Genomic DNA, 12998 nt, shown 5'->3' on the forward strand with positions numbered 1-12998 from the left:
GGTACATTTAAATGGCAAAAGCTTACTAGTGGGTGGGCAAGATTGTTTTCCTAAAATTAATTTTGACCATCTTGCTTTCAAAAAGTATGCATTCTCTTTAGAAATCAGCAAACCTTTGGATTTTTTCTGTCCTCCTCTTCCCATCTTTTCATGGAATTTCATTAAGAATTACTATGTATTGTATAATTTCATAATAGTATGAAAAAGTAAAATAATGTATTTAACTACAATTACACTTAATAATGAAGAGGAAGCCCTAAGAGATGTGAAGAAGATGCCCTTATTTTGAGAGTCTAAATCAGCTTTTGAAAATTGCCCACCATACAATTAATTGGATTGCTGCCTAGTTGATGCATGTGAACAAGATAAACTTAAATAATTAGTCACATATTTTAGTGATTTAGTACTGAATATGACCAAATATACCACATTGCAAATGATTGAATTTAGTAATTTTGTTGTTTGGGAGAAAAGAAAAAGCAAGGAAAAGAAACCTCTAACCATGACCTTCTTTTTTTTTAAGATTTATTTATTTATTTGAGAGAGAAAGAAAGCACACATAAGCAGGAGGAAAAGCCGAGAAAGGAGGAGAGAATCTTCAAGCAGACTCCCTATTGAGTGTGGAGCCCAACTCAAGGCCAATCCCAGGATCCTGCAATCATGACTGAGCCAAAATCAAGAGTCACATGCTCAACTGACTGGCCCACCCAGGTGTCCCCTGATTATGTCTTAATTGAAATTTACTAGAAAAAACCTAGGTGACAAAATATCAACATCTGTACTGATATTGTTGTACTGATAAACCTACAACCCTGTACTAAGTATTTGCTATCTACCAGATGCTTTAATAGGCAACAAGAGACACAAAGTCTCAGGAAACACTATTCTTAGCTTATAAGGAATAATACTATTAAAATTTACAGTGTAATACATGTATGTTGCAACATAAAGATATCAGAGAGGGATACAGGGGGTTCACAGAAAAAAAGACTAATGCTTTTAGTTAGAAGCAGAATGGAGAGTTAGAAGAAGAATGGAGTAGGATGAGTAGGAATTTGCCAGATGAGTGGTAAGGCAGGAATTCCACCCTAAAAATGGTTCACAGGGCAGTTTGGGAAGTCTATCCAGAGCATAGAGGGCAAGGAAGAAGACTGGAAATATATTTTGGAGTAAACATATAAAAAGTCTGGCATACCTTACTAAGAAACTTGTGGGTTTTTTGCAGACAACAAAGTGGACCATCATTGCTTAAATGAGTTGAGGGTATTCAGTGACTCCTGAGCCTAGGAGAAAAAGCCAAAAGATGAGAAATATGTAGACAAATCCATAGAGGGACTACACAGAAAAGACTTTTCATAATAAAAAAGAGAGACATTTATGTTTTACTTTTCATCCATAAAAGAAAGGGAGAAAGTAAAAATCAATCAATCCTTAGGCCATGTAGTTATTCCATAAAAACTGTGGAATATGTAGATAAACTTAGGCAGGTAATATCAATCCATCATGTGTACCATGTGTAAAATACAGATCAGATGCATAATATGCCTGCCTGATATTTACATAGATTTTTATACTTACAACCTGTGTTCATAATTATAATCTCATTTATTTATTAAAGTTTCCATAAAGGAAGTCAGAGAATTCACTTGGAGTCACCTAACAATTAAATGACAGAACTAGATTCCCAACTCAGCTCTTAGCCCCAGATTCCAGGTTCTTTCTATCAAGATGACAATATATACACAAAGAGAAGACATTTAGGGAAATTTTCAATGTGCATAAATTCAAATTTAATTATGTAAACTAATGCCAGACACACAGAGCACCAAAATGTAAGCAAAGGAAGGACCAAAAAGAGACCTGGGTGCTTTAATAAATGGAGCAAACAATTTGGAGTTCTGTATATTGGTCACCAGAATTTGCTGTCTTCATGGAAATGAAATTGAATCCTCTATCTCTTTACTTCTCCCCATCCTCATTTTCTTAACACCAAGTCTCTTTAGTTCAAATTAATGAAACGCTATTCTATAAACCCTGCCTCACAAATAGAACTTGAAACTTCTAAAGACACACAAGGAGAAGGAACTCAAAATTCTCAAATTAGCTCAACCAACCTTTTCATTTTTATAAGAACAACCAAAACCAGGCTAATGGCTTGACAGATGCGGCAGCCTCATTGGTGGCATAACTGAGTCTAAACCCTAAGCCTGCTAACCTTCCACCCATGGAGGTTTCCACAGCCTGTAGCCAAAAATCATAGGACATATTCTGCCAAAAAGGAAATTGAAAGAAGGAGGGATTCACAGCAGTGCCCATCTGGGACTGGGGAAAGAGAAGGAGGCAGTCTACTGCCCTGCTTCCCAGACTTTTAGATTTCATGGAGCAGTGAAATTTCAAATAAATATATGAGTTCCATCATTGGGTTGCCAACATTTTAATTTTGCCAAGAAAAGACATTTAAAAACAAACAAAGGCAAAACAAGCATAAACTGCTTTCACCACCATTTCACACAAGAACAGACACTGCCACACCAAAGTTTGAGACACTTCTTTTTTTAATGAAATACAGTCAGCTCTATGAAAAAATCACCTTTTTGTGGCTTTTCTTCTTTTAGCTGAGGACGAAGACATCCTTCTTCATGGGTCAGCCCCAGGCTGATGGCCAATATCGAAGAACTACCAAAATGTGGGAATAAGCACTCTAACCTAAGGGTCAAAGAACTGATCTTCATCTAGTCTTCAAAGGCTGTGTGGCATGGCCTGAGTCTTTCCACAGCTCTGGATCTCAGACTTGCACATTCAGAAAATGAGATCTGGGTGGCTCTGCAATGCAAGTATTCGAAGAAGTAGTTAGACAGCTCTACAGATGCTTCTGAGGACCTCGGTCCACAGAAAGCCTCTTTCTCAGGTCTCACCCCCTCAAGCATTGGGAGAAAATAGTAAACAATAGACAAACAGTTTTAAAGCTACTTTCCCTGGTGTTAAAAATTTCACATACATCTGTTAGTAGCTTTTTAATTGACTTTCATTAGGAAAAAAAATGGCCAGGATTGTTTGTTTTTAAATTATCAACCATCCTACTTTTACAGTAACTAATTATTCTTGATGCCACTATTGCTACTATCTGTGCAGAAAAAAAAAGGGAACAGAAAGAAGGGGCAGAAGAGGTGGGGAGCAGATGTAAGGTGTAGTGAAAGGAGGGAGAAGGATGAGTCTGACAACACGAACCTTATTTAGAAGCAAGCCACACCAGGCTCTCTTCTTCATGAAGGGTTCCCAGCCTCAAACAGAATCACCGCTGGTCCATTCAACCATTTGTTTGTCCATCAACAAGAAAAAATAAACAGGACCGCAATGTTGCAAGATATCAGGAGAAAAAGACTGTTTCATCCATATAGTCCCGGGGTCCATCTGGGAGATTGAAAACCTGAACATTCAGTTAAACCTTGAATGAAATGAAGAGTTAAATTAGATTCTTTAGATCAAATACCATTTAAAAATTGAGCGAAGAAACCACAGGAAACCTAGAAACAACAAGGTAGAAGCAGATTTAACTAAGAATTTCCTTCCCTTGGTCTGTTTTAGTCACACCCATAATATAATTATAACCTAGCATTTGCATTTAATTACACAGTGTTGAGAAACACTGGGTTTTATAGTGAAGCTGAACCAAACACAGAGCTTTATTGCCAGTAGTTTTTGTACTTTTATCGTGAGGAATGAATTTCAGAGCAGGCAAACACAAATCTTGGCTAAATAAGACAGAATGAAGATGTTTACAGTCATGCCAAACATAGACATATTTGCACAAAAAAGGATACAAATAACCAAATGTTACACATTTGCTTAGGCAAATAGTAAGCTCTCAATAAATGTTAGGAGTTATTATGATCCTCATATTTGCAAAAAATGATTCAATATTTTTTTTGGCTTCCATGCCTATAAAATAAAATCTCCAGAAGAGTTAGCAGAAGGTCTTCAAGCTACTTTCTTACAGAAAACCCACAGCATTCGGTGGAGCCATATACACCTCCTTTGGTGTTATATCACTTCCTTGTTTTTTGTCCTAAACTCCAGAGGTGTTAAAAAGAGGGTAAGGTCCCTCCTTGGGGTGAATTTTGTGGTACCAACCACAGGAATTTTGCATGACTTTGGTACATAAGTAATTGCTATCATGAAAATTCCTGATTTTTCAAAAATAAATGATGCATAAAAGGCACATAAAAGTTCAGTTAATAAGTCCCAACGCGTTCAAGAACATATCTTCGCTCAGCCAATGGAACTAGTTTTTTATTCAGTGGAGACCTCTTAAATGCATTGCCTCAGTGCACAGTAAATCTATTCTTTTAGCAGGTTTATTCCTTTATCTGGTAGTCAATTAAGTGGCCTTTCATGAAATGTAGCAATGACATACATTTGTGGAGGGAGGTATATTCTTATAACTTGTCTGATTATCTTTGGGCTTTAGCATGTATTATTTATGAGTATTATTTCTTGAACGGGTTTATGCCTTCAAGTAATCATGAACACATTTTAAGTATAAATATGAGTCTACAGCAACTGGAAGCCACCATGGTTTTAACAAGGTTCATTATTGCACAAATATCTCATTCAATTTTGAGGGAATTGTATTTTGAGAATAAAATTTATTTTGTCATTTTCCCTCCTCACTTTCCAAATTGTAATACCTATGCTACAAAGAAAAGCAATCATCACTGTTGCATGCATTCAACTAAATATCTCTGGCTATAGAAATGCCATCAGCTTGTTTCATACATCTAAGGTGAGCTGAGAGAAAAGCTTTATAAATGCAAAGGCATCGATGATCATTCCTCAACCTAAGAGGAATGTCACAGAATAAATGTCAAAAAATGTATTGATACACTTGTGGGAGACCGAATGTAATCAGAGTTTTAATATTCTGGATATTAGAGTTTGGTTGCTTCTCGTTTTTGTTAAACTTCCAACCTGACTGATGACTCACTTTTTCCCTATTACAAAAATGAAGAAAACTAAAAGTAAGTTACTATTTTATTTCAGATATCAAATTTTAATTCCGTTTTACACACAAACCAATTAAATTTTTAGATGAGTAAAAAATTGCAATTGTTTATTGTCTACTCTAGTCATTAAGCTACCATTTTCAGCAACCACCCTTTGTTGAATTGAATAATTTTTAAGTCACCATTATCTTGGAAATAACCAAGGTAGCAATGTGGCTAGATAATATAACCCAACATTGCTATCATCTTTAAATGTAGGCACCAAGCCCAATATACAGATGAATTAGCTGTTCTTAAATTAAGGGATATTATGAGTCAGTAATGGCATGACATTCTTTTTTATGACTATAGCTTGGGTTATAATGTGACAAGGAAAAAAATGTAATGTTTCCAAAATGACAGTTTTTTAGATTTGTGTTGCCTGAGGTAGTTCAGCTGAACAATAAACCATAATTTGATTGATGGAAAATTGAAGTGGTTCATCTAATCTGCCAGTCTAGTCTAGTGCAGCTTTGGTTTTGCATGTATGATGATGTATCACAGTTTTAGAGATAATGTTGTTTGTATTAGACAGGAGATTTTTTTCCCTCCCACATAAAAGAGAAGAACTTTATTACATAGGAATGATCAAAATATGCCATGGATTAGCATGGGATCAAATTTGTTGGGGGTATAAATTTGTAAGTCCAACTGTAGAAAACCAAATGATATAAATAAAGCTTCAGAACACAGATATTTGTCGGGAGTAAATTGGCCATGTACTAACTGTAGAATTATTGGGTCTGAGGTAGAGTGACATCTGCACTTGAGAAAAGCAGACTATAGCTATTTCACGTGTATTTTAAACAAATCCTGCCTTGATCAAAAGAAGTCTTATAAACATCAATTATATTAAGACTCCTAAACACTAGAGAGAAAAAATGCATTTGAAAAAATAATAAAAGAGTAATAAACAAAGCTAAACACCTTAACCATATGCAAATTCAAATAACACATTGGTAATCAAAGAACATGAGGCTATTTATAATGAACTGCTGAATATTGATGATTTCTCAAATTTAACCATGACAAATTGAAATTAAGATTCCTGAATTAATTTCAGAGTATAAATTTAAACAGGATGGTTTTTAGTTCATTTGTTATTAGCAGACTTTCAAAACAACTTTGTATATTGGTGTATAGTTCAAAAATAATAATAAAAAGTATCCCACTATTTTTGCCTTTAAATTAATACAGAAAATTAAGCATTATAAATATGTTTCAAAAAGTTACTAAAATTTTACTAAAAATATCCAGGAATTCTAGGCAAAGAATTTCAGAATATTCCAGTTAGGAGATATATCTCCCATATATTACATCTGTAAACAAAGAAGTATTTTAAAAGGAAACTGCTAGGATCAGATGAGAAATTTCATACATCATTTTCTCCTCTGTTCAAAAATGAATAATGATAATCCAAAGGGAAATCATCTAAAAAATTGTGGGGTTTGATATTTCTGGCCTATATGATTTATTTATTCAAGGTAAAATAACAATGGAAGCATTATTAATTAAATAAGACACCTTAAATGTTTAAGCAGTCAGTACTAGCCAGTTTAGCGTGAGATGACTGCCCACGTAAACTGGATAGAAATGCAAACTATCATCACCTTTCTGGATGACAATTTGAAAATATAGGTATCATTTCTTGAGTGTTTACAATGTTCCATGCACTGTGCCATCCATGTATCCTTGTACTATCCAAGTAAAAATTTTATCAATTTCTATCAAGAACCATAAAAATGTTCATAGCTTCTGACTCATTCATTCCAATTTTAAGAATGTGTTTTTAAAAATTGAAAATAGCATGATGTGTATGTATGAGTATATATCTATATGTATACTATAAAACTTATATGGGAAAATTGAAGATAACCATTGTATTCAGAAACTAATTGTGCTATATCCTTTTGATCACATATTATGGTTATGCAGCCATTGAAAATTATTTTATATAGAATATGTTACTGCATGCAAATTGCTTACTGTGTGTTAGGTTAGAAAAGCAGGAAACAAAATTGTATTCATTACATATATTAAAAGAAAACCATGCAAAATAAGAACAGCAAAATGATCTAAATAAATAATCTGTGGAGGGGCACCTGAGTGGCTCAGTGGTTGAGTGTCTGCCTTTGACCCTGTGATCCTGGGGTCCTGGAATCAAGTCCCCACATCAGGCTCCCTGCCGGGAGCCTTCTTCTCCCTCTGCCTATGTCTCTGCCTCTTTCTGTGTGTATCTCATGAATAAATAAATAAAATCTCTTAAAAAAAAATCTGCGGAAATACATTGTTTTCCTTTCCTTCTTTACATTTTCCTCTATTCCCAAATATTTTTCAATCTACATGCCCTACTTTCATAATTAGAAAAGTCATGACCTCCACTACTTTTGCTTTATCCCTACCGGCCTATGTTGTCATATGTCTCTCACAAGACAGTGTTAGCAGTATAAGATTTGGGGTCAGACTGACCTGGTGTGGAATACTAGCTCCATTACTTACCAGCTGTGGCACTGAGCCTGAGCCTCAATTTCCTCATTTGTAAAAACACATTAACAATAAACTTATGTCAAAGATTCAAGGAGGAGAGAATGAACAACATTAACCTTGAAGAGGCCCAGGGTCCTTGGGAAGGTTTCAACAAGAATATACAGTTTAGGCAGTCCTGGAGGCCAAGCTGACTGTGCATATATATGACAACCAGAAGAAAAGTGTTCCAAACAGAGGGTTCATAGTGAAAACTAATAGAGGCAAAGGACAGAAGTATTCTGTAACTGGCTGCCAGGCTTCTACTATTGTGCAAAAGAGATACACAATTGAAATAATATAGTGTTCCATGTCAAGACATTAAGGAAGTTTCCTTAAATGGATTCAGACATCAATTTTTAATTATTTTAGTTTCCAAGTAATTTGTTTGTGTTGTTCTGGAAAACTTTGTTTTGATTTTCCCTCTCCTGAAATCATAACATATAATTGAATTATGAAAATTTAGACATAGAAGAGACATCACACTACCACCAAGACCACCATCAACAGAAGAGAGAAACAAGACCTGAAGATTTAGGATTTTCCACAATGCTTGCTTCTTCCATATCATTTGTTCTATGAAGATTTTTGGTTTTGGTATTTGTTTTGTGTTTGTTTGCTCTCTCTGTTTTTGTTTCTTGCTATAATGACCCAACTAGTTTATCTTTTCTTAGAATTCAAAGTAACAATCTAATATTCTCTTATAGAAAATTCAGTATTTATTGTGATTAATCAATCAGCTTTTGCTTTAATAACAAGCAAATTATCCTAGAATTCATGACAGTTTATGATTACCTGTTCTAGTTATTTATTTTGCACAAATTTACACTGCATCAATTTTATGAAAGTTATCATACTTTATATTTATTTATATTTTCTTTGCATCACTCCAACAGTTCATACTACCAAGGCTAAATTTACTTTAGTTCTACTACTTAGATTTGGAAATTGAGTACCTTCTCAGAATGCCCAATTTGGGTTAGGTGTAAAATTTTGAAATAATGTTTTCATGGCATAAGGACAATATCTCATGCATATAATTGAGAAAATATTGCAATGTTTCCAAATTTTGAGATCCATGTGTTTTAATTTATATGATGATTATTGATTTTATGGTCTAAAATTTCCATAGATTTCCATAGTTTCCCACAGTTTAAGTCAAGGGTGAGCAAACCACAACCTGCTGGCCAAATCCAGGCCATTGCCTCTTTTGTAAATAAAGTTTTATTGGGACACAGCCATGCCCATTTTTTGTTTTATCTCTCATCTTCTTTCTCAGTACAATGGTAGCCTTGAGTGTTTGTGACAGAGATCATGAGGTCCATAAACCTGAAAATATCTATACACTGGCACTTTACAGAAAAAGTATGCCAACCTCTGGTCTAAGTAATTAATACTGTTTCATTATATCATAATAGATACAAATATTATCTTTGGATAACTTTTGGAAGCATCAATGTCATCCTCAGCAAAATGTTTCACTACCAAAACACAAGTAATCAGTAACAACATTACCTTTTATGGAATCAGACATGTTGCAACTGAAAACTGAAAGCAACTTAAAATGACTTAAACATATATGTTTGGGCAAACCAATAGTTCAAACAAATATTTTCAGTAGCAGAAGACCACCTACAAAAAAACACCTCATAAAGAAACTCAGTTAAAATAGAGAGACAGAGAGAGCTGTGCTAGTAGACACATCAGAAGTTCAAGATCCTACCCGCCCCACTTCCCTCCTAGCCAAGGGACAAAGTTTTGACATATGACAGTGGAACTCAGGGTTCTAGAGACTATGACATGACACTTACTAGCACTGAGATTCCATTATAGGAGTTCAGCATCAATGTGGTCCTAGGAAAATTTGTCACTAGACAACCAGAAATAGTTTATTCATTTGAGTGTCATTCTCTACAATGCCTCTACTTCCTACCTGTACTTCCTACACTTGGCCACTCTTTCCTTAGCTATATATCTCCAGTCTGCTTTAATATGCAATATTTACAACTAAGAGATGTGCTCAGTCTCCCTTTTTTAACACGTTCTAACTACTTCTGTTAGAATTCAGCCAGGAGTCAGCCAAAACCTTCACCTCTGCTATGTCTCTCAGCCGCTCCAGAAGTAAACAGCATAAAAATCTGTCACAACTATGAACATCCATAACACCAATAATTTATTGGCAGAGTTAAACACTAACATTTCAAATTAAGTTTAAAAGTATTCTCAGATTGTTACCTGTGATAAAATCTATTCTTAGCGATAGTTAACAAATCTGTATCATTTCATTCTACTAACCATGCTTTTAAAATAAAACCTTATTGTAATTTTCCAGAACACTCCAGGCTGGCATGATGGCCTTTAAAAAAATTGTTTCCCTTAATTTCCTTCAGTGCCTACGCTCTGAGGACACAAAACTGGGTGCTGTGAGTAGGTGAAGTCATGCTGCAGGAGAGCTGGGAGATTTAAGGCATGTCTTCTTGGAACATTAAATTTATTTTAAAAATATTTTAGAAAAACAACATAAAATAAAATAGCACCCTTTTACATGAATAGCAGTACAGGGGGGTATAATTAGAAATTCCTATTACATTTTTAAGAGTACACAAGATAAAGACAGGCTTCGTGGACTGTGCCTTTAAACCTCTCACCTCCTCACCAACCTCACCTCCTCCCCTTACCAAAAATTTCCGCTTTGCCTCAGGATGCACTTCAATGCAAAAGTTTGCAAAGAACATCTGTATTAAAGACATTTTAGGTCTGATGATTCTGGTCAAGTTTAGTGTTTTTACTCTTCAACTGCATCCTTTCTTAAATGAGAAAATAGTATGACTCACAAGATAAGGAAGTCACTAAACCGTTATTAAAAAGCATGTAAAAAAAAAAAAAAAAAAAAAACACCCTACCAGCTTGGCAGTCCACTTGTGTTCTACAAAGAAATAGAAACTAGAAGGAAAATTTAGAGAAAGCACTTTGGAACCCAATAAGCTAAGAATACCAAAACAAACTGAATGAAAGGAGGAAAAACGATCATAAATAACATACTGCCATTTCTCAATCAGGCTTACGTTATGTACTCATCTTTCTATCAGAAGCCACTGCTAACTATACATACATGTGAAGATTTAATTTCTGAAAAGCATATACTTGTTCATTGACATCGTATAAAAATCATTTATTCATGCTTTTATACACTTTAAAATGTATGTAAAGCCTACCTTATTGTATGAAGAAACCAGTGGACTGTGTTAGTTTGATCTCAGCACAGATATTTAGATAAAGAATCACACCAGTGGTTTTAATCTTTTAAGTACAGAGACTGACTTAACATCTGGAAGTTTTACAGCGCAGGTATTGAAAGTTGCTGAGTTAAAGAAGGCCTCTTATTATTCAGCACAAAATAAGACTGACACAATAACATTTGGATAAGCCATTTTTTGTTAATTTTAGAAAACGTATGCTCCAAAGCAATTTAGGGTTTCTGTGTTTGTTGATATTACCTTTTAATGTGACAACCATGACACCGTTTTCCAAAACAGATGGATTAATGTCATTTTTTTAAAAAAAAATTACTTCACCTAGACAGGTGTTTCCTGTGTGTGTTTGACATGAAATTAAACATAGCTCCAGATGTTCTGTTTGTAGCAAAGCCAGTTAATTTTATTAGAACATTTAATCACAGATCAACAGTGTAATAGAAGGGCAGTGAACGTGAAGCAGAGACTTAACAGAACTTCCTAATGAATTGTGAATTAGTTTATATAGGGAAATCTAGAGAAATACGATGCTGCTTATGTGAATCCCGCAAACGTATTGATTTGAGCTTGTTATTTTTTTCCTGAATTCTAATACTGTTCATATTTGGAAGCTTCACTAGAATCGTGAAGTTTTGTATGTCTGTGTGTGTGTGCATGCATGTACGAGTGTGTATGTGTGTCTTAAGCTGGCCATGCAGTAATTCTGCAGCTACTTGGTGTGAATAGAATCAGTTTGTTTAAGTCCACCGTTTGCGGTGCTCTGTAAACACTGCTCCTTAGACATGTGCCTGGAAGTGCGGTAGGGAGTTCCTAATATCCACAGTGACTACTCTGCCTGCAACGCACATACTCAAGAGACAGAGGCACAGAGTTCGGCTCTGCCAGGCTTAAACATCATTATGTGCCTAGTTATTTTTCCTCTAAGATTAGCTATAGATTTCCCATTAATTATAGCATCAGGTTGATTCATCATTAATAAAATAAATCTCAGTGAACTGTCACTGATTTCTTGACTAAAATGAAAACAAATGAAGAAAAACCAGTTCCTGTCTTTGTTATACTCTTATCAAATTTGTCTTTGCAGCGGTGTGGTCATTCCAGAGCCAGAGCAAAATATTCATAATTTTCTACTTTGAAATATTAGTGTGCCCATATGCACTAATAAAAACTTAAAGCCCTGCTATGATTGATGTTTTTTGTTGGCCCGTCACCTCATTGTATAGAAGTTTGTTTTAATGAGTTTCTCTAATGAATATTTTATATTGCTACTTGGATGAATGGCATATGGTAAATGCAAGGTAAATTACAGCTCTTTAAATAAATATTTTTCATAAATTATTTATTTTGTGATGCCTGTATCGGTAAGATGTCATGTCAGATAAAGATTGGAAAGTATTTACTGTAATACTTATTTGTAACTTGAAGAAGTAAAATTTTTTAATTATTAACAAGCCTCCAATATACCCATGAAACTTATGGCAAAATTAGCATAAACTCTATCACATTACAAATTTGTGTAGACAGCTTCCATTCTAAAATGCAAAAACAAGATAGTATCTCATGTTTGTAAGAATTTTTATGTAGTACTATGCAAATAAGAAAAACCATTTCTGTAAGGATGAAAAAGAGGGAACTTAGTAGCAACCAAACTTAAAATGAGATTTAATGTTGAGAATTGTTTAATCCCTAAATTGTGTTATATTTTTTAAAGTATAATATAATTATTTTAATTGAATGGCAACACATTTTTCATAATGCTTCTTATTTTCTTTGGGGACACATAGGTGTGAATGGATTTTTTATCTAATAAATATTAATAGCTAGTACTCATTGACAGCCTTTATAAACATTATCTCATTAAATTCTCATGATAACCATGAAAATGCAGTAGGATTATCCCTATTTCTACAAATAAGAAAACTGAGAATCACATGGCTAAGAACTAATAAAGATTTGAGCCCAGAATAGTTTGCCTGCAATGCCTGTGACTTTCTAGCTAAGTTGACAAGGCCCCAAAATATGTCATTTCCTAACAAAAATATTTTAGACGTGGGAAAAGCAAATATCCTCTATTCTTACACTATTTCATTATTAATAATGGTAACAGCTAACACAGTGATTCCATTGTTCCCGGTACTAAGTGTTTTACCTCTGTCAGCTTACCTAATCGCTACAACAA

The 12998-nt window shown here is 34.4% G+C and overlaps 1 long non-coding RNA gene across 1 annotated transcript; it reads right to left on the reverse strand.

Moving 5' to 3' along the window:
* Positions 1-1195: 1195 nt before the first annotated feature.
* On the reverse strand, positions 1196-9269 carry LOC111093210. Its single transcript, XR_005380887.1, has 4 exons — positions 9081-9269; positions 3229-3445; positions 2591-2823; positions 1196-1283 (listed from the first exon to the last, which is right to left on the reverse strand). It is a non-coding gene; the product is annotated as an uncharacterized LOC111093210 (long non-coding RNA).
* Positions 9270-12998: the final 3729 nt, after the last annotated feature.

The sequence above is a fragment of the Canis lupus genome, chromosome 29, assembly GCF_011100685.1.
Source record: "Canis lupus familiaris isolate Mischka breed German Shepherd chromosome 29, alternate assembly UU_Cfam_GSD_1.0, whole genome shotgun sequence".
Lineage (NCBI taxonomy): Eukaryota > Metazoa > Chordata > Mammalia > Carnivora > Canidae > Canis > Canis lupus.